The sequence below is a fragment of the Erythranthe guttata genome, chromosome 1, assembly GCF_056151865.1.
Source record: "Erythranthe guttata isolate IM_541 chromosome 1, IM_541, whole genome shotgun sequence".
Taxonomy (NCBI): Eukaryota; Viridiplantae; Streptophyta; class Magnoliopsida; order Lamiales; family Phrymaceae; genus Erythranthe; species Erythranthe guttata.
In genome coordinates this window covers 12,720,718-12,742,752 of record NC_142533.1, presented here as the reverse complement: position 1 = coordinate 12,742,752, position 22,035 = coordinate 12,720,718, and positions in this window count along the sequence as shown.

Here is a 22,035-nt window from a genome sequence, read left to right as displayed (position 1 = left end):
TAAACTTTCGAAAAACACCCAATTAAATAATACAACAATCACAATTTTAATAAATCGAACATGCATTAAAAATAAGCAAGATAGCACAACGAGCTCTGATACCACTGTTGGGAATCAGGCACGTGTACGCAGCGGCAAACAAAAAAAAATATATGAAAAAAAGTTTAATCGTAGCAACACGTACTCGATAATAGCAATTAACTGCGTACGTTAATGCTTCCAACGCAAATTAAAACAAATATTTGCGTACCTTAATGCTTCCAACAAAATTAAAATACAACATGCTTACAATTAATTTGACAATTAAATCACATAGCATGCTCGCAGTAAATCACGAATTCATACATAAACAATCACGTATAGTAATTCACGAAAAACATACTGCGAATATCAACATTTAATTTAATCTAATTAAATTAAAACCTAATTTAAAACGGATCCGAAAACTACCTCTCGAAGCGTGAGACGAACTTTTGGATTGACGCAAACTGCCACGGAAACCAATCCGTGCAGTCGGGAAAAGCAGCGGTGAAGCGACGGCGGCGGATGCGTGAGATTCACGCGCTGTCTTCGGGCGGTGCATGAGTGGCGCGTACGGAGTTGGTTCGGCGGTGGCGTTTCGGCAGATCGACTCCTTTGTCTTCCTCCACTCGGATTTCACCTCGTATACCGAGTTCAACTTATACGTGGCACTAGACACGCAAAAGTCAGAATAAAACGGAAGAATAGTTAAAAGAATAGAACTACCGAAGAATATCGGCGCGTGGGGCGATGACGGCGCGGCGGAGAAGTGGAAGCGGACGTGAGGTTAGCGGCTAGGGTTAGGGTTGTGTATTGTGTGTTCTGCAAGACTTATAAATCTTATATTTATAGTGTCTTGTATAAAAGCCCTAACGGGCTTAAGTTGGACCGGGCCAAACAACTTAAGTTCGTTAGTCTTTCTTCGTTCGTTTCTCACAACTCAATGATTGGAAAATTATAACAATCATATTTTCGGAATCATTGAAACGTCCTCGTCATTACGAATGCCAATTCATGATTTCCAATTTCTGAAATTGGAAACCCTAATTCAGTGGACCTTCTAAACTTGGAAACTTCCCGATTTAGAAAGTTCACTAAGATGTTCGCCTAGTACTTTTCTTTTCTTATTCTCATTCATAATTCCAAATTAAGAATGTTGGACTCAATCATATTGACTTCCAATTATGCAAAGATTAAACATTTTTATCTTTGACCGTTTATTCGAAGAAATCGAGGGCACGAGCAGTGTGACCCTCGATGGTTCAGGTGTAAGCTAGTCCTGGGTCCACAATTCTTTGTGGTTTAAACTCGTCCATAGAGTTACAATTAAGATGAAGCTCAATTCAACTTTATCAACCAACGAATCAAGATTGGCGTCTAGCAACTACGCGTCATGATTTCCTAGATACAATGAAGTGCCAACACGAACCGTGTGATATAGTTAACGTACAGTACGATCCCTTCGATTTATATGTCCCGATTGAACTAGAGGCATTGGTTCATCGAGACCTCCATTGTAGTTCAATAACTGTGCAATCGTTCCAAGTGTTGTAATCGGTACGTGCATGACTTAGAGAATCAAATTCCGTAATCATCACTTAGCCAGCACTGGCCAGAGACTTAAAGATTACAAACTATGAGAACACGCAGCACATCCAAGACTATTCTAGCGACCGAATCCCCGACTACAATGCACAGACCTCCCACTAGATTTCGGGCTGCACGAACACTGGCCATTGGGGCGGTCCTCGGTGGAACTCAGGGACAGGTCACGATACAACTAGTACTCTACTGAAGTCACAGTGATTTCTAGGTCTTAAGAACTAATGGTGTACATCTATATCATAGAGATCTCTACTCGATTATTGGGAACCACTTAGAGATTTCTAGGATGAGGGAGTTCAGTGAACTCGTCAACTTACGAGCACCCACTTATGCATGCCGATATCCTCATTGGTGGCGTAACTCTTCGACTAGGAACACGGTTTAACAGTTATAATACTTAAGTAAATATCTCACGATCCTAAAAGATCCATTACAAGTAATTGTAATAACTGTTAGGACTATATCTATGTTAGTATAAGGGACAAAGATATAGAATGCCAAGATGTTTTATCATGAATACAAAAAAGGATTATTATTTATTATAAGAATAAACGAAAAGACCACAGCCATAAGTTGGCTTGTTGGTCACCTACTCTAACACGTGTATGGTGGACAAGTTACTTTTGTGATGGAAACAAGGCCTTTCTGAAAGGAGAAGGTAACTTGGATGTTGGAGGATTACCTAATCTTGACAATGTTCTGTATGTAGAGGGTTTGAAATCAAACCTACTGAGTGTAAGTCAACTATGTGATCTATACGACTCAGTGTTGTTCACCAAGCGTAAGTGTGAAGTATTTGATCAAGACAACAGCTGTGTTCTATCTTGTTGTATATCCTCTGATAACTGTTATAAAATTGATCAAATTGACTAAGTTGAACAATGTCACCTCATCACCTCTGATATCACAGATCTGCGCCATCGTTGACTAAGCCATTTGAATTTTCAGGATCTAACACGAAATATCAATGTAGGTTGCATGAAAGGTGTTCCCCAACTAAACTCAAATGCACCAGAGTCATGTGGCGACTTTCTACTGGGGAAACAAACTGAGAGCGTTGGAAGAGAAAGACCAGAAGACAAAACCTCAAATGTATTAGTGTAGACATCTAATGTCACAACCAAAGATGTTACCTCCGGTAAAGAAGAGTACAATGATGCTGACTGGACAGAAGATGTGGATGACAGGAAAAGCACCACAGGAGGTTGTTTCTATATGGATAACAATTTAGAGTCTTGGTATAGTAAGAAACAAAATATAATCTCTTTATCTACTGTTGAGCCTAAATACATAGCTGCAGGTAGTTGTTGCACACAACTTCTTTGGATGCAACTTATGTTAAATGACTATGGCTTTCGTGAAAAAGAGTTGCATGTCCTCTGTGATAGTGAGATTGGCATAAATATTTCAAAAAACTATGTTCATCATTCTTGGACAAAACATATATATATATATTCATCATCATTTCATCAGGGATTTAGTAGAACATACACGTTTGACCATAGACTATGTGTCCCTAGACAATCAGTTGGCTAATATTTTCACAAACCCCCTTGATTTCCTTATATTTGATTCCTTGCATAAAGCGCTTGAAATTTGCAATGTGCAAATTTAAGATATAAAAATGATAGTGCAATCATCTTCTTATTCTGTCCGGGTTACATTTGATCTACTAATCAGACATATTATGTGTCATCTTCTTATGCGATAACATAGCACATCTTATATTAATCCTTATTTTGCTTGGAATAATAGTGGGAGGGGTATAATTTTGACTAACTGTGGTTTACTAGTTTTTGTGGATTAACCTTTTGTTTCCGCAGTAAGTTCCGATAGAAGTGTGTTTTCCCCTCTATCGGGAGTGATCACTGCCTATGACCTCATTCATCTCAAAGATCATACTCCTATAGGACAAATTATGCCATTTGCATATGCATTCCCGGCTTCTAATTATAGGCTATGTGAATTCTTAAGAAATTTTCCCTCCTAATATTTGGTTGAACTTTATGTAAAAAAAAAAAACGAATCTACGGATTTTTCACATATTAAAAAAAAAAAAGAAAAAAAAGGGAGAAACAAAAAAGCGAAAAACGGAGGAAGAGAGTGATTTTTTGGGATGTTGTTCAGGTAAGTATTAGTGAAATTCTTCCTGAAGTTCACGATCGAATTGTCGTGCTAATCACATATGCATTCATAACCCCATTAAAATACGTAATTTATGATTTCTTGAGTATGGTCATGAGGCTCTAGGTATATCGTGCATCCAAGAGCATGTTGGTGGCCTTCTATTGTTTCTTGCTCTAAGTTCATTTGGTTATTCCTTGAAAACAAGGCACTCTACTTTTTTGCTCTTGTGACCTCCTTAATTTTCATTCCTTCTAGAACTTGGATTCTACATACTGCTTCAAAAAAAAAAATATATATATATATATATATATATATATATATATATATATATATATATATATATATATATATATATATATATATATATATATATATATATATATATATATATATATATATATATATTCCTTTTTATTTTATTTTTTTCAAATCTCTAGAGATCTAGGGTTTCTGAGTTTATTATGGCCTCTGGCTGACTGTTGACCCGTGACTGTCTTGATACGTGATCTGTTTCGAATCCCTGAAGGAGCGTGTGAGAATATACTTCTGTTTTATCATGATGTTTGTGTGATCTGTTTCTATCATGTCAACGGATTTGAAAATAACTTTGATTATCTTGACAAGTCCCATTTGTTTTCAAAAAGTTGTGCACTAAATATCTTTAGGACTCCTAGGGTTTCTCAATATTTTCTCTACTCGACATCTCTCTCAATCTCTCGCTATGTTTTTCAAAAGCTACTCGTCCCTTCTCTTTTCTGTGTTCCACAGGTTCACTATGGCAAGAGAAAAATCTGTCGGGGGTCTAATATGAGGAAGCAAAAACCACTCTGCATCGCCGTCCGACAAGAAGTCCGGCAAAACGTCAAACTTTGTGACAACTTTTTATTCTGCATTTAACATTTTTATTTTCGCATCTAGCATTTTTGTTATTATTTTTTTTGGTAGAACAATTTTTTTTTTTTTTTTTGCATTTTCGTATTTTTTCCAATTTTTTTCTACATTATATTGAAAATTATGATTTTTTTTAATTTTTGTCGGCCGTAGTCTTCTATAGAAATCTGTAGGAAACCATAGTAGTTTGTAGAAAACTGTAGTAATCCGTAGTCAAGTATTCTTAAAACCCTAATTCTTCTTTTGAACCCTAGCCGTCACACACCATAGACACCCATAGATACTCATAGACATCTATAGACATGAAATCGAAAATTTTCAGATTCGCTCCACCAAACCGTAGATCTCCTCCACCAAACCCTAGATCTCCGACGCTAACATCACCACGTCGCTAAAGATGCCACAAACCCCACCCACGTTGCCATTACCACCACACCCCACCTCCCCACCCCCAAAGTCGAGCACCACCGACACTATCCCAGCCCTGAGCACCGCCACCACCAACAATTAGAACCACCGCCGCCGCCACCAGCATCCGGAACCACCGCCGCCGCCACCAGCATCTAGAACCATCGCCGACGCCACCAGCAACCAGAACCACCGCAGCCCACATCAAGATCCGAACTGAAAAACGCCTCGGTGACTAGTCAATTAACAATATAGTCTCCATAACCATCCCACCATAATTGAGAGAGAGAGAGAGAGAGAGAGAGAGAGAGAGAGAGAGAGAGAGAGAGAGAGAGAGAGAGAGAGAGAGAGAGAGAGAGAGAGAGAGAGAGAGAGAGAGAGAGAGAGAGAGAGAGAGAGAGAGAGAGAGAGAGAGAGAGAGAGAGAGAGAGAGAGAGAGAAAGAGAGAGGAAGCAGCGAGAGAAAAGTTGAGAAGCGAGAGAAAGAGAGAGATAATTGAAAAAGAGAAACAGATCTGGTTTGAAAAACCGTAAAATAGAGATTATATTTAGGGTATAAGGGCAAATTAGGAATTAAAAAAAACAAAAGGATGTGTGTCATATTATATTTTAAAATAGGGGTGTATTTAAAAAAATTAGTTTGAGGTTGTAATTTAATTCTAATTAAGTTTGGTAGGAGGGACCTAAACATATTAACCCCAAAAAAGAAAACCAACTACATGCGCGCAAAAGATAGAAGTGTGTAAACAAAAATGAACACCCAGGACCTACAACCAAAAGATAGTAGGTCCATGGTAAACGAAAAATGAAAACTAGCGAATTGCACGCAAAATGTAGCAGGTACACGAGGAAACAAAAAATGAACACACGCGATGATCTGCACGCAAAACGTAGTTTGTCAACGGGTAAACAAAAAATTAAAACCCGCGACTTGCATACAAAAGTTAGCAGGTCCATGGGTAAACGAAAATTGAAAATGCGCGACCTACATGCAAAAGGTAGTAGGTCCTGAGAAAAAATAAAAACCTCCGACCTGCACGCAAAAGGTTGTAGGTCCATGTGTTAACAAAAATGAAAATCCGAGACCTTCACGCAAGAGGTAGCAGGTCCATGGGTAAACAAAAAATGAACACCCGTGACCTACACGCAAAAGGTAGTAAGTCCATATATAACAAAAAATGAAACCCAACGACATTCACGCAAAAGGTAGCAGGTCGATGGGTAAACAAAAAATGAACACCTGCGACCTGCTCGCAAAATGTAGGAGGTCCATAAGTAAAAAAAAATAAAAACCCGTGACCTGCAAGCAAAAGGCTGGACCATGGGTAAATAAAAAATAAAAACCCGCGACCTGCACACAAAAAGTAGCAGGTCCACGGGTTAACAAAAAATGAACACCCATGACCTACACTCAAAAGGTTATAGGTCCATGGGTAAACAAAAAATGAAAACCAGCGACCTGCACGCTAAAGGTAGTAGGTACATGGGTAAACAAAAAATGAACACTCGCGACCTGTACACAAAAGGTAATAAGTCAAGGGTAAACAAAAAATGAAAACCTGCGACCTACACGCAAAAGTTAGCAGGTCCATAGGTAAACAAATATTGAAAACCTGTGACCTACACGCAAAACATAGTAGGTCTATGGGTAAATAAAAAATGAAAATCGCGACCTACACGCTAAAGGTCGTAGGTCCATGGGTGAAAAAAAAAATCCGGAACATGCACGCAAAAAATGAAAACTCGCAGTAGGTCCATGGGTAAGCAAAAAATGAAAACTCGCGACCTGCAGGCAAAAGGTAGCAGGTTCATTGGTAAACAAATAATAAAAAGCCCCGACTTACACGCAATAGGTAGCAGGTCCATGGATAATAAGAAAAAAATTAAACCTGCGATCTACACGCAAGAGGTAGCAGGCCCAGAGGTAAACAAACATTGAAAACCCACGACGTAAATGCAAAAGATAGCAGGTCCATGGTTAAACAAAAAATAGAAGGCCCGCGACTTACACGTTAAGGTTGAAAACCCTAGAAATCCTCGCGACGGAAATAATGGTAGTGGGTCCGCGAGGTAAACCTCAAAAGCACTCGCTTGAAAATATTTGTGCTATCTAACTGAAATACTAGGAAGAAATCGAGATGAAAGAAAAAATAAGAAGTATGACACGTATCACTAAAATCACATGTGCGACTAATCAAAATGCGTGATATAAAATGAAATATATATATATATATATACATATATATATATATATATATATATATATATATATATATATATATATATATATATATATATACACACGTATGTTTATATATATATATATATATATATACCCCACTTGAGGCGACGTTGTGACAATGATAGCTGTTAAGTGTATATTTTTACACTTTATCGTACCTTTTTATTTGAGCTTTTGGTGAGTTTTAACGATAATTGGTGCTTAAAAAGTTGATTTATTGTATTTTAGGTACAAATTGAAGAATAGAAAAGTATGGGGTCAAAACTGTAATTTTGGAGAAAATATGGACCAAAAGTGAAAAAAATCAAAATATGAAGATTTAAAGCTCGGACGGCCGTCCTAGTTTTAGTTCAAAATATGGGACAGCCGTCCGAGACCACGAGGTAGCGCAGTAAAGGGATTTTAATTGCACAATGAAACTGCCTTCTTCTCCAAATTTTCCACCTTATATAAGACCAAGACAAGCACACAATTGGGGATCGATCTTTTACGCAATTCCAAGAGCAACAAAGCAAAGAAAGAAGAAGAAGAATTCGAAGACTCCAAGCATAGATTTATCGTTTATGACTTATTTTATTTGCATTTTTCTTTTAATTATGAGTAGCTAATTTACTTATTTATATGATTTTATTTTGAACCCTATGTGGGATTTATGAACCCTTTTCTATGATTTGATGCAAGTTTTAATTCCGGATTATTTCTTCTACTTGTTTTATTAAGTTCATGAAACTGGCCACATTATGCACTTTTATGTTATTGTTAATCGCATGAATCAGAAGATCGGGTTAATAATTAGAACTGTGGTAGAAGAGCCTCTGTGGTATTGACATATGAATATAGTTAATCTCTTAGGTAGCCATTATTGAGATTTGTGTTTAATTCTATGTTATAGAATTAATTGCGTAGGAATACAATAATTGAATCTAGGGTATTAGAATCGTAATACACGCGCAAGCGGGTTATGATTAATTTAGCATCTCTGGTTAATAATCCGGGTTAATTGCTTACATGACTGAAGGAATTGGGATGGTAATAATCACATAGGGGGAAGAATAAAACCCTAGGCTTGTCTATTTTGATTAATCATCGTGTTTAAATTGCTTTCTTGTTTTTGCCTTTTTAATTTGCTTAATTAGTTTAATTTAATTTAGTTAATTTTCTCTAAAGTCGACTGTGTAGTGTGGGCTTGATAATAATCGGTAGAATTTAACGTCTACGATTAGATAATTAAATATTCTTTGTGGGATCGATACTTGGACTTAAAAATTCACTTTATTACTTGTACGATACGTGCACTTGCGTGTAGGCATTTCAACCAACAATAGCACATTGGTATTATTTGCTTGGTCTCGAGGTAATGAGATCGCTTTACTTTTATTTTTCTGCCAACCACTTTGCTATGTTCACTGGAGAATAGGGGAGTAGATGAAGGGGGTCAGTTTGGCAAAGTCGGGCCAAGCTTCGCCAAAAAGTTGGGCTCTCAAGATGAAATGAGGTGAACCATGAAAATTAAAGGGTTTAAGGGGCCGAAGACCCCTTTTGAGAGGTTATAATCCACAAAGAGATCGTCACTAGAAAAGAGAAACGTTCGCTACTAAAAAGGGTGATAAAGGAGGCGTTCCCTGCGGAAATGAAGATTCGGAGGAAAATGTAGGCGAGCTGGCGAAGAGCCGTTGGAAGAGAAAGACGTGGGATTTTCATAGATAGATTAGGAAAGTAAACCAATCAATGTAAATCTCGACCTAATTAAGGCGAGATAGAATAGGAAAAATTTAGAAATGTTCTCCTATAAAAAGTCTTGTAATAAATCCGACTAATGACACGTTCACTCAACAATGAGTAAGACTTCGATATTCCCTCTCTCTCTCTCTCTCTCTCTCTCTCTCTCTCTCTCTCTCTCTCTCTCTCTCTCTCTCTCTCTCTCTCTCTCTCTCTCTCTCTCTCTCTCTCTCTCTCTCTCTCTCTCTCTCTCTCTATTTATATTTTCTGTTCATCGAATTCTTCTTTCCCGGCGAATTACCGGCGCTCGCTGGATTTTCTGGCGGTCAAGGGAGTTAGGGGAATGAGGTCTTGAGGGTGTAGATCCTATACCATCATGAGGCAACCCTCTTTTCACAACTCCGCCTGCGATAAGATAGATTTTGCGTCATGTCGTTCGCGACTTCAGATGGCACGATTCGCCGAAAGAAGCAATTTGGATCAATTGTGGTGGACTCTGTTGTTGTGCCAAATTTTCCGGCGAGATGGGGTTAATGATGGGTCGGCGGCTGATTTCGGAAAAAAACTGTGTTGGTTACGGATTCCTTTTGGATTTAATTAGGTTTAAGGCTTTTGGGAAATTGCAATTCGACCTACTTTGTTACCGCGATTTTGAAGAATATTCAAATACACTATCTTTTATTTTCGAGTTTTTAAATGCTAAGTCGAGGCACATTTTTTAGGCTAATTTGTGTTCAATAACTAGTATAATGGATGTTCGTTTTATTGAAATTGTGTTCGTGTTATTTACAGAATTACACTTGTTTTCGTTATTGTTATAGTTGATTCCATTAATCAATTAAATTTTATAGTTATTTTTTGATATTTCGTAGTTGATTTTTATTATTTTATAGCTGATTTCGTTTATTTGTAATCGCTTTACAGTATAGTTGATTATGGAAATAACTTGAACGAAAAAATAGTTGGTGTAATTTTATAGTTTATTATGAATAAAAAAAAGGCAAGAAAAAATTGAGGAATTAAAATAAATAAAAATATGATAAAAATGAAATAACAAAAAAACGAAATTATAGTTTGTTTCGTTAGTTGGTTTCAGATTTTTTGTAGTTGTGTCCATTACAAATAAGCTCATCATGTGATACTTATTCATAAAGTGGTCTAGGCAAAAAAATTCTTTTACCAAAACAGTCTAGACATTCATGTGCAGAGGTGTGCAAAATACTAAAATACCTCCTCACATTTTAATATGCTCCAGTTTCATCATTTAATTCAATTTAATATTTTGAGTACAATTTCGTCCGTCGCCACCGTTGACTTTTTTTTTCTTCATCTTTTTCCTCGTTTAAACAGTAATATCGTTGCGGTTGACAGTCATATTAACTATAATATTGTTTAACACAGTAATATTAATTTTACTAAAGTTTAACATGATAATATTGTTGTATTACTCTCGTTTACAGTAATATTAACACAACAAAAATCCCTATTATTATTATTATTATTATTATTATTATTATTATTATTATTATTATTATTATTATTATTATTATTATTATTATTATTATTATTATTATTATTATGTAATAGAGTAGTATTAATATGTTGACGTTCAACAAAGGCAAACATAATAAAAAGCCAAAATAATTAATATTGATGTGGTTGATAGTAATATAACTGTCATCCACAGTAATATTACTGTAACGACAGTAATATTACCGTCAACCACATTAATATTATTGTGTTTACATTAATATTACAATAGTAGACAATAATATTATTACATTAATTGGTTAACAAAACAAAAGGCAAAAAAAAAAAATTGAGGTGGTTGACAGTAATATTATTGTGTTTACATTATTTTTATCGTCAACTGTTGGTTGTAATACCTACACGCAAGTGCACGTATCGTACAAGTAATAAAGTGGATTTTTTAAGTCCAAGTATCGATCCCACAGAGAATATTTAATTATCTAATCCTACACGCTAAATTCTACCAATTATTTTCAAGCTCACCCTACACAGTCGAATTTAGAGAGAATTAACTAAATTAAAGAAAATTAAAAAGACAAAGCAAGAGAGCAAATTAAATACGAAGATTTATCATAGTAAACAAGCCTAGGATTTTATTCTTCCCCCTATGTGATTATTACTTCCCCAATTCCTTCAATTATGCAAGCCATAAACCCGGATTATTAACCTGAGATGCTAAATCAATCATAACCCGCTTCCGCGTGTATTACGATTCTAATACTCTAGATTCAATCACTGTATTCCTACGCAATTAATTCTAGAACACGACATTAAGCACAAATCTCAATAATGACTACCTAAGAGATTAACTATTTTCCTATGTTAATACCACAAAGGCTCTTCTACCACAGTTCTAATTATTAATTTGATCTTCCGATTCATGCGATTAACAATAACATAAAAGCACATAAGGTGATCAAATTCATGCACTTAATAAAACAAGTAGAAGAAATAATCCGGGATTAAAACTTGCATAAATTCATAGAAAAGTGTTTATAAGTCCGACATAGGGTTCCAAATAAAATCCTAGAAATAAGAAAATTAGCTACTCATGATTAAAGGAAAAACGCAAATAAAATAAATCATAAACGATAAATCTATGCTTGGAGTCTTCGAATTCTTCATCTTCGTTATTGCTTTGTTGCTCTTGAAATTGCGTAAAAAGAGATCCCCAATTGTGTGCTTGGCTTGGTCTTATATAGGGTGAAAAACTTGGGGAAGAAGGCAGTTTCCTTGTGCAATTAAAATTCCTTTACTGCGTTGCCTCAGGGTCTCGGACGGCTGTCCCACAATTTGAACTAAAACTCGGACGGCCGTCCGAGATTTAAATCTTCAGAATTTTGATTTTTTCACTTTTGGCCCATATTTTCTCCAAAATTGCAGTTTTGACCCCATACTTTTCCTATTCTTCAATTTGTACCTAAAATACAATAAATCAACTTTTTAAGCACCAATTATCGTTAAAACACACCAAAAGCTCAAATAAAAAGGTACGATAAAGTGTAAAAATATACACTTAACATCAACGACAGTAATATAATTACGTTGACTTGTTAACAAATCAAACAAAACAAAAAAGGCCAAAAAAATAAAAATATTTATGTGGTTGACAGTAATTGTACTGTCAACGCCAGTACAATTACGTAAATGTACTGTCAACGCCTGTACAATTACGTAAATGTATTGTCAACGCCAGCACGGTGCGTAAAAAAAAAAGGAACAAAAATTTTAGGAATTTAAAAAAAAAAATCAACACCGAAAACCGGCGGCAGAAAAATGAAAAAAATTCAACGCTGGAAACCGGCCGCAAAAAAAATCAGAAAAACGAAAGAAGTAAAAATTGATTTTTTTTGGTCAAAATTGATTAAATTGAAATTAAATTGGGGTTACAATTAGGAATTGAGTTTAAAGGGTTGGGGGTAATTTTGTCATATACATTAATTTTGCATTGTTTTATAATACATATTCAAGGGATGAGCTTATTGACGAAATAAATATAACCCTAGAACGTAGAATATTGAAGATGGTTGGTTAGGGACTTATGCATAAAAACCCCTAGTTTTAAAAATAAAAAAAAAACAAAAAGAAAAGAAAACTGGAAATTACAAAAAAATGAAAGTAGTTTTATTTAAAGTTATTATTATTTTTTCGAGATAAATAATTTTTTAAAAAACGAATTTTAGAATTACATAAGAAAAAAGAAGAAAAAGAGTCAAAGTGGTCGGTAATGTGTAGTGAATAGTGGGAAAAGTAAATTTATAATAAAGAAAGAGATGGGTCTACCACTAATACGTGAAAAGTGGCTATTAAAAAAAAAAACTAAAGGATATTCTCACTAATAGACCATATTAATAATTATTAAGGGGTTTTTGTGCATATAGCCAACCATTTTTATTATTATGGGTTTAGGGGCTATATCTCTGTCGCCAATAAGTCCATCCCATTAATATGTTCTGTAGATATTAATACTAAGTGATACATTTCACTAACAACTTAAGCTTTTGGTTGAGATGGTCATTCAACATGGTATCAGAGCCAGGTCAAATGAAAGGTCCTGAGTTCGAATCCCACAGCCACCCATTTAAAAATATTTCAAGTACAAGGCTTCAAATGTAATTCGCCTGAACTTGAGGGGGCATATTGGAGATATTAATATTAAGTGATACATTTCACTAACAGCTTAAGCTTTTGGTTGAGATGGTCATTCAACAATATGTATTATAAATAAATGAAAAATTAATTGTAACACAAATTTAATCTATTTTGACCAAAAAAAACCAATTTTGACTTTTTTTTAAACTTTTTTTTTTCAGAAATTATTTTTTTGCCGCCGGTTTCCGGCGTTGACTTTTTAGTTTTTTTTTTTCTGGTCTGTTTTTCCGCCGCCGGTCTCCGGCGTTGACTCTTTCGATTTTTTTTCTGGTCTGTTTTTTCCTTCGTCGGTTTCCGGCGTTGACTTTTCTTAGTGGTTTTCTTTTCTTCTTACGCCCGCCACTAAACGTTGACCGTAATTGTGTTGTCATTTACAGTACTTATACTGTCACTAATAGTACACTAATAGTAAATTAACGTAATTATACTGTTACTGATAGTACATTAACGTTATTGTACTACCATTGGCAATACATTTATGTAATTGTACTGCCGTTGACAGTACAATTAGAGTCAACGATAATATTATTATTTTTTTTGGTTATTTTTTCTTATTTTGTTTTATTTGTTGACAAGTCGACGTAATTTTATTATTGGGGTCAAATTGTGTTTTGGGTCAAAATTAAATAATTTGTAAAAAATGGGGTCAAATTTAAGTTAGATTCAAGAAAAGGATGAAATTGGAGCATATTAAAATGTGAGGGGCTATTTTAGTCTTTTACAAACCTCTTGATAATGTATTGTACTGTGTAATTTTGAAAAACAAAAATTATGCATTATTAATTTTTATATTATATTGGGTTTCTAAAACTTTCGAGTGCGTATTATCTTAATAATTTAACGAATTATTAATTCAAAATATTGTCCCCAAGTTCGGACCGAGAAAACATATTATTTAAGCGAGGTTATTGATTTATCGAGGTTTTATTGTAACAAAAAATTAATTTAACTACTTTTCCTTAAAACATTCAAAATAAAAATAAGGTGATTTGAAATAAATAACTATCTCACTATCTCACTATAGTAAGAGAATTCCTGGTAGTATCAAGGTAGCCAAATCAAAAGCAGTAAAACCAACCTCACATTAAACAATACATCAGCAGTTAAGTAGTTTAAAGTCGACATCATCAAATATTATTAACTACAAGGTGGCCCAATGAATGCATTTCACCAGCGAATGCATATGTTCAATTATAGGAGCGATATTTAAAATAAAAAAATAAAATAAAAAAAATAAATAAAACAAGCTCACTTCTTAATTGAGCTAATTGCAAATACCACCCCTGTGTTATCTCTAATTGTCAAATACCCCCCTCTGAAAAAAAAAACTCACAAACACCCCTTGTGTTATCATTTTCGAAGCTGCACCCTTTAAGATTTTAGGCTTTCACTGAAGGTAAATTGACAAAAATGCCCTATGGAGTTTTTCAGCAATTAATAAGGCATATTATAATTTTATAGATATTATATATTTTTTTATTTTCTAAATATTAAAAATAAAAAAATATATTTAAACAAGAATAAAATATATATTGTAATATTAAAGTTTTTATATGTTTTTTTACATTCTATATTAAATAAAGAAAAGAAAGAAGAAAAAAAAAAAGCAGCTTCTTCTCCAGCAGATCCCCTGCCCTCCCAAGTCCCACCCAACTCACACGCCACAACGCTCATCCACCATTTCTCACCCGACCGCCGCTTCTGCTCCGCCGCAGCTCACCACCATCTCACCCCTCCTTCACCACCACCACCATCTTCTCCAAATCCGCCGCCCACAAAGTCTTTGAAATTTTAGTTTCCACCAATAAACTTTACACGTGCCTCAAACCTTCCCACAATCTCCTATTTTGACGGTGGTGGTGGCGATAAGGCGAGCAAGAGTGAAAATAATAAAAAGATGCAATTTTTGGACCTAGAAGATTCGGCCGTCAAACTCGTCGCCGTCGAAAGAAATCATTTGGAGATGTTGTAGATAGGCCGTTGATATGACTAATTGGTCCAACCCAATGGGCCTACAAATTATTTACCTATTGGGCCACGAGCCCAATATCGAAGACCACTATCACCGAGGCCCAATCACCTTCAAGTAAGGTTCGGGCCCGACAATCTCAATTAAGCTATAAATAAAAGTTTGAATTCATTCTTCAAGGTACGTCCTATTATCTGAGCAATACTATTAACTGTATTCTCTGGACTATTTCTATGATCAACACGTCTGACTTGAGCGTCGGAGGGGTTTCCGCCGGATCAACCCCCGGCTTAGTTTATGTGTTCTATGATCGCAGATACCTCAGGATCATCAAGTTGTCAAGCTACTGATCCGCTTTGCTCTCCCAGTTCATTTTCTACACTACCCCCGGGTGATCTAAGTAATTAGCATCATCATTTGGCGCCGTCTGTGGGAACGATGCAAACCAGATCACGTAGCCAACAAGATCCTCCTGAGGCGTCTGCTCGGAGAGAAAATGACACAGCTAACGACCTCCCACCTCGTGGAGGCTCTAGCTTGCCACCTCCTCCACATTCCATGGATCCGCCTCGCGAGGTTCAGGTGATCCCCCCTCGGGACCCACCACTCGCCGATCCACCACTCCCTGCTCCTCGAATGGTTCAAATAACCGAGGATGCGCTTCAACGCATGATAGCAGAAGCTTCAACTCGCGCTGCCACAGAGGCCGTGACCCAATATATCGCCACGATAGGAGCAAATGCTCCCAACGCGATACTAACACCTGCTCCACATGTGGAGCCACCTATGGCACCACCGCCATCGACTCCCTGGGGGCTTACATCTGCCCCCAAAATATTTCGTTCGCCAAGGGTTATCGACTCCCTGGGGGCTTACATCTGCCCCCAAAATATTTCGCTCGCCAAGGGTTATCGACTCCCTGGGTGCTTACCTCTGCCCCCAAAATATCTCGCTCGCCAAGGGTTATCGACTCCCTGGGGGTATACAGTGCCCCCAAAATATTTCGCTCGCCAAGGGTTATCGACTCCCTGGGGGCTTACATCTGCCCCCAAAATATTTTGTTCGCCAAGGGTCATCGACTCCTTGGCGGTTTATAGTGCCTCCAAAATATTTCGTTCGCCATGGGTCATCGACTCTCTGGGAGCCTACTTCCGGCCCTCCCTCGAACGGTTCAGATAACCGAAGAGGACCTTCAGCGTATGACCGCGAAAGCTTCAACTCGTGTTGTCACTAAAGCAACGACACAACCGTGTGCATCCACCTCAGACCATGGGTCTCGAGCGCCTCATTCTACAGTGGGTAGTTAACCCATCCCAAGGTTGGGCATCACCCTTACCTTTCAACTCCAAGTGGGTTCACATCACATCATAAGAGACGAGTATAATCTCCCTACTCAAAAAATAGAACATCCCAAGGGGTGAACATCAACCACCAAAAAAAAAAAAAAAAAAGGGTCAAATCGCGCACGCGAGACCCAAGAAAAAGAAGAAGATAAAAAAAAAAATCAAAGAAGAAGAAAAAAGTAGAAGATGAAAAAAGAGAAGAAGAAAAAAGAAGATGAAAAAATACAAGAACAAGAAGAAGAAAAAAGAGGTAAAAGAAGAAGAATTAGAAGAAGAAAGAAAGAAGAAAGAAGAAGAAGAAAAAATAGAGTAAAAAAAAAAAAAAAAAAAGGGTGGGAGCAGCCGAGCCGAGCCAAGCCGCACGCGCGGCTCCAAAAAAAAAAAAAAAAAAAAAAAAAAAGCAATGCGCGTGCACAGCGCGCGCATCAGCAGCAGGAGAAGGAAAAAAAAAAAAAAAAAAAAGTAGAAACGTGGCTTACACGCGCCAGGCCCGCAGGGGCGCACTTCAGCAGCCAAAAAAATAAAAATAAATAAATAATAAATAAATATATATTAAAAGCAGCAGGCAGCAAGCCCACGTGCCTAGCTGCACCACCCATCACATCCATTCACTCCTTTGCACCGGCTCCCATCACATCCGCGCGCCTCTCTATACGTCATCATCAAATAGCGCGCGCGCCCCCCTATACCATCAAATCGCGCGCGAATTTTCGTACCCCACTAATTCGGGCGCGCAGGGCTCACCTCCACCTATCTAATCACACGCAAAACTTTGACTACCCTCTACCAAATTGCGCGTAGATTTTGACTCGCTTCACCAAATCGCACGAGAATTTCAACGCGCTCCACCAAATTGCGCGAGCTCTACAGCGCGTTTTACCAAATCGCGCACGCTCTCTCCCGGATAAATAAAGATTATTATTTCTCCACACCACGCCAACAATTAATGGTACACCACATCACCGATCTACTCTCGACACGATCCGGTATCCTTTCCGACTTGGCTCCCACATCGTCTCGAGAGTGGGGGGCTTGCAACACAACTCCCACGAGGAGACCACTCGCTCCGTCCTACAACCCGCAGCGGAACAACTCCCACGAGGAGCCAACTCCCTCGGGTCTACGAAACCATGGCGAGATAACTCCCACGAGGAGATAACTCGCTCAGTCATATAACCCGTTGCGAGGCAACTCCCACGTGGAGTCAACTCCCTCGGGTCTACGAATCCACAGCGAGATAACTCCTACGAGGAGACCACTCGCTCCATTCTACGATCCGCAGCGAGGCAACTCCCACGAGGAGCCAACTCGCTCGATACTACGAACCCGCAGCGAGACAACTCCCACGATGAGCCAACTCGCTCGGTACCACAACCCGCATCGAGACAACTCCCACGAGGAGCCAACTCGCTCGATACTACAAATCCGTTGCAAGACAACTCTCTCGAAGAGACAACTCGCTCGCAATGCATTACATAATCACAAGCTCAAGTTAGCACGATAACAACCCTAGAAACACTTAGAGATATTATGAGAATCTATATAGCCTGGCCAGCTTGATTACTCAAATTTATCTACTTGTTTTCGATGGGGCATTCATTAAAACGTGGCCACGGTCCAAACATACTTAAACCCACGAGGTCTAACAAGGGGCACGACCCCCATAAAAAAAAATCTTGAGAGTTTGATCCCCTCCTCAAGTACATCACGCACAAGGCTATATGTAAACACATATAAGCAACGCGTCAAAACATTGACAATGTCGAAAAATAACAACTCCCACGAGGAGAATACTAGCTCCGTGCTACTACATTATCGGGAGACAACTTCCACGAGGACATAACTCGATCAACTCTATTACCCCAAAGACAACTCCCATGAGGAGATTACTTGACCCGTGCTACTACATTATCGTGAGACAACTCCCACGAGGAGATAACTCGATCAACATTATTACCCCGCGACGAGACAACTCCCACGAAGAGATGATTCGCTACTACATCGTCGCGGGACAAAACCGACGACTCAATTAACTTACATCGCGACAACTTGGTCGCGCTATGCACCAACGCGCATTCACGCCTCTCCGATACACGCTCCAACGCGTTTTCGCACACCATCGACTACTACAATTTTTACTTTCGACACGATCTGTCACCCATTTCAATATGGCCCCCACATCGAATCGAGAGTTGGGGGCTTAATGATATGACTAATTGGTCCAACCCAATGGGCCTACAAATTATTTACCTATTGGGCCACGAGCCCAATATCGAAGACCACTATCACCGAGGACCAATCACCTTCAAGTAAGGTTTGGGCCCGACAATCTCAATTAAGCTATAAATAAAGGTTTGAATTCATTCTTCAAGGTACGTCCTATTGTCTGAGCAATACTATTAATTGTATTCTCTGGACTATTTCTATGATCAGCACGTCTGACTTGAGCGTCGGAGGGGTTTCCGCCGAATCAACCCCCGACTTAGTTTATGTGTTTTATGATCGCAGGTACCTCAGGATCATCACGTTGTCAAGCTACTGATCCGCTTTGCTCTCCCAGTTCATTTTCTACACTACCCCCGGGTGATCTAAGTAATTAGCATCATCAGCGGTTGTTGTAATTGGGGCTGGGATTAGCCTTGGGTTGTGCGGATTTGGGTCTGGTATGTGAATTACAGAAGAGGAGGTGATGGTGCTAAACTTGGGGCTGGGGTTTGGGGTTTGGGGGTGGGGAACGGGAACAGGAAGAAGACAATGGTTTTTTTTTTTTCTCTCTTTTTTCTTTTTGTTTTTTAATGACATAATATTTTAATATTATTAGTTTGTATTCTGGAAATTACAATTTGGTCCTATAAATTTAGTTTATTCACAATTTAAGCAACAAGGTTATTTTTTATTTTATAAAGGGGTATTTATGATATTTCACCCTAAAAATACTATTAAAAATCGCACAAGCCGCGAGTGAGTGATACGATTTGCCTCTAGGGGTCTCGATTCTCTGACTTTGATAACACAAGGGGGTGTTGGTGAGTTTTTTTTTCATAGGGGGGTATTTGACAATTAGAGATAACACAGGGGTGGTATTTGCAATTAACTCCTTAATTCCCTAGAGATATGAGCATATATCAAGTTCCACCAGTAACACTACTAGAAACCCATGGAGAATTAAAACGAAATTAAGTTGGGACAATCGTCAATAAACTAATGTACACATCTGATAAACATTCAAACAAATACGTAAAGAAGAAAACTAAGTTCAATGGTTTTCTGTCCTAGTAAGACTGGACCGGCGTATTTGGAGGCTCGGACTGAAATTCAAATAGTACTCTTAATAATATGTGGTTCGGGGCAATGCCTTGAATTTTTTTTTTTCGGGCCATCATGTTTAGTGACATAATATAAACAAATATTTATTACTAGAATCATCCTTATCAATAAAATATTTAAAATATTAATGTATATCTACAAAAAATTTGTAAAACATAGGAAAAAAATACCAAAAACTCCAAGTCAGAGAAATCTTCAGTCCAAAAAGTACGATTGCCATAACATGATAACATTCATACCGATTTGCCCAAGCGCTCAACTTTTAGCTAACACCGTTAAATATTAAATATTAGGGATTATTTGAGAAAAACCCTCATATGCATTGTATCATTAGGATAAATTCTTTTTTACTTCTCCTTTTTTAGATAAATCCAATTGTATTTTATTCAGTAAATTATATTATTAATAATCTATTTCGCCCTTTCTCAATTTCATTGAACCTAGCCAAACTCTCGTCATAGCCGTCTCTCTGGTTCTTTTTTTCCTTATTTTTTTTAATCTTAAATTCTAATTTCTCCATAATTACTGCTGCCTCTCTTCCATATCTACCATCGACTCCCCTTCTCTTCCATCTCCCTCGCCGCCACGCCCTTTCCTCTGCCTCCACCGCTCGTTGTGCGATCTTTGTGCGGTAGTAAAAAACTCAAGCGGCAGATGAGGTCTTCTTCTTGCAAACAATGCTTTAAATCTTGCGGTAATTAGGTTTTTTGCGATTTGGATACCGAGATTTAGACCCATTAATAACGACATGCCGTCGCCGTTGGTAGTAAAGGTCATCATTTTATTTATTCATCTCTGTCCAATCTCACGTTTTTTCTCTGCCTATATTTAATCCTCTCTCTCTCTCTCTCTCTCTCTCTCTCTCTCTCTCTCTCTCTCTCTCTCTCTCTCTCTCTCTCTCTCGTGCTTCTCTGTATTATTTTCTTCTTATTTTTTTATGAAGAAATAGTATAGAGAAGGAAAAAAAAAAAAGGATCTTTTTAGATTATGAGATGATTTCTTAGTGAAAGAATAAAAGAGGACAACAGACATCCCCTCCCCTCTCCCATTTTTTTTTTTCAGAAATCCAAAATCCTAGGCAAAAATTCGCATTGTGTCTTCCGTATGTAGAACTTTCCCATCGTTTGTTGTTAGCAATTTCCGTTTGCAGGTTGGTTTAACTTCATTTGTTGTTTGAAGAATTGCATTTGGTGTTGAGATTCGATTTTTCTGGTTTACAATTTGCAAGGTATGTCTTAAGCTACATTTTAAAAATACTTTATTTAATGTTTTTGATGTTTGCAACGTGTTCCATAAACAATTTTTTTGTTGATGTTTTTAATGATGTCGATTTTTTTTTAGTTTGTTGCTAGCATTTGGTGAAGTCATAGGTAGTTTATTGCTTGCAATTTAATAATGCAAGTTGCATTTTTTTTTCTTCAGTTTGTTGTTTGCATTTGGCGAAGTCATACATAATTTTTTGTTTGCAATTTAATAATACCAATTCTGGAAAAAAAAAAAAACCAGTTTGTTGTTTACATTTGTCGAAATCATAGATATTTTGTTGTTTGCAATTCAATAATACAAAATATAATTTTCAATTTGCTATTTGCAGTTCACGGTGTCATAGGCGTCGCAGTTCACGGAGTCATCGGCAGAGGCGCGGGGGCGGTGGCGTTTTTAGAGAATGAATTTTTAAAATAAATTGTATATTTTTTGGGGTTTTTGTGCACAAGTCCCTAACCAACCATCTTTATTATTTTAGGTTCATGGGCTATATCTCTTTCGCCAATAAGCCCATCCATTTAATATATATTATACATAAAGGAAAAATTAATGTATATGAGAAAATTACCCCCAACCCTTTACACCAAATTCTTAATTGTAACCCCCCAATTTAATCAATTTGACCACAAAAGTCCAATTTTGACTTTTTTTTTAAACTTTTTTTTTTCATAAATTATTTTTTTGCCCCCGGTTTCCGACGTTGACCGGCGGTCAACGCCGGTCTCTGGAGTTGACTTTTCGAATTTTTTTTTAATTGTAGTGTTGTTGACAGTATATTTATGTAATTGTACTGTCGTTGACAGTACAATTAGATTCAACGACATTATTATTATTTTTTTGGTTATTTTTTTGTTCATTTTGTTTGATTTGTTGACAAGTCAACGTAATTATATATTAGTGTCGTTGACAATAAAATAACTATAAACAAAATAATAT